The sequence below is a fragment of the Raphanus sativus genome, chromosome 7, assembly GCF_000801105.2.
Source record: "Raphanus sativus cultivar WK10039 chromosome 7, ASM80110v3, whole genome shotgun sequence".
In the NCBI taxonomy this organism is placed as follows: domain Eukaryota; kingdom Viridiplantae; phylum Streptophyta; class Magnoliopsida; order Brassicales; family Brassicaceae; genus Raphanus; species Raphanus sativus.
The window spans coordinates 20,848,688-20,850,644 of record NC_079517.1 but is presented as its reverse complement, the minus strand read 5'-3'; positions in this window follow the sequence as shown (position 1 = coordinate 20,850,644).

The window sequence follows — 1,957 nt, the reverse complement described above, 5'->3', positions numbered from 1 at the left end:
GATATACCATGAATTTCACCCGTTTTAACCATGGTATATGAGAGTTTTCAATCATATTTACTACGTTTTCAAAGTATTTTAGAGTATTTTCAGGCACAGGTACCTAATTGAAGAAAGCAATACTTTTAAGGCATTTTTGGGAGTATTCTCACGAATGAAGCATCGACCGATAGGAATCATGTGAGATCGGACGATTAGAGTCAATTACAATCGATCGACAGATATCGAAGAATGTCGATCGACATTAAGCCATTCGATGGATTACGATTTAGAAGATTTTCAAGTATCACAAAGTATGCTATTTACACACTTAGTCCCTGGCCGCCTGTTAGGCTTTATATACTAGGGTTTTGTATCATTTTAGAGGCAGACTTGCCTAGAGACCTAGTGGAGAAGAGAAGCAATTTGGTTACCTTAGGAGAAGAGTTAGAGTTGGAGAGATAGATCTGAGACTACAAAACAGAGAAGATCTTGAACTCCCTTTTATCTTACTCATTACTCTTTGTGTTTCTTATTTCATATTAAGTTTTATTCAAACCATCATGATTTTGTCTCTCATGAATATGTCTGAGTAAACCTAATTGTTAGATTTAGGTTTCTCATAAGGGTTAATCATGTGATGAGATTGTGTCAACTGTTAGGGTGATTAAATTAGTTCTTTCATTTTAGTTACTCTTAATACTAGATTTAGGATTGATCACCCTTAAATCTAGATCTTAGGATTGAAGAGATAACCAACTGTATACTCTCAAATCCCAGAAACAAACTAAAGTGATCTAACTGACTAGACACATGCGAAAGGTGGTCTAGATCATTAGAGAACGTTTTCAACCAAATCGATAATGCTTGCTAGAATTACCATCGATCGATACAACCATCGTTGTAGCGATCGATTGTTTGAAAGGTGTATCGATCGATTAGACGAAAGTCGTATCGATCGACTCTTTTCCGAGATCAACAAACGACAGTTGGGATCCGGGATCTAGTCAAAGGAGACCCTACTGGTCGTATCAATTGCTTGAGTGACTAAAGCCCTAATGTCACCTTCAAACTGCATAAATTCATACCTGAAAAACAACCTTCATTTCAGTTACTGAACAACTTTATTTTTTCACCTTATTATTTACTGCTTTAAAACATATAAAACCTCAAGTCTATCTTCATCTTTATTTAATTGAACCTTCAAGTAATCCTAGATTCCTTATGGATTTGATCCCTAATTACTACATCTGAACCTCTTATTTGAGAGAGTAATTCACTTTTTAGGGTAATTTGAGTGATATCAGGTGTTTCCTTAGGCAACCCGAGGAATATGTTATTATCACTTTCAAGAAAACATTGTCAAAACTTATAAAGAGAGACATCTTTTGTACTTGGTGAAAGGTGCTGCTTATGCTCATACGGTTTCAGATTTTGACCGGTACATGGCTGAGATACGGAGTGCAAACCCGGACCTTGCAACATATTTGGTGAATGCAGACGTTAGCCTATGGTCAAGGGTTTACTGTACGGGAGACAGGTACAACATAAAAATGAGCAACATCGTTGAGTCTATTAATTCCGCACTGAAGCGAGCTAGGGGATTTCCGATTGACTTCCTGTTGGAGTTCATAAGGGAGAAGCTAGGAAGGTGGTTTTGGAAAAGGAGAGACGATGCATTGAGTCTCCCAACTCAAAATAGTCGGGGTGTTGATACTTGCTTGATGTTCGGTCAGAGATAGCGGATAAGATGAGGGCCCAACCAATTGATGGATGGAAATTCTTTGTGAAAGGTGGCAAAATGGACTGTGTGGTTGATTTGGAACATGGAAAGTGTGATTGTGGTGTCTATGGAGTGAAGAAAATACCTTGCTCTCATGCTATAGCAGCTGGAACACTTGCTGGTGTGCATGTCGACACACTTGTATCTCCAGTGTACTCAAAGAATTATTTGTTTGCAGGATACTCAGAGAATATA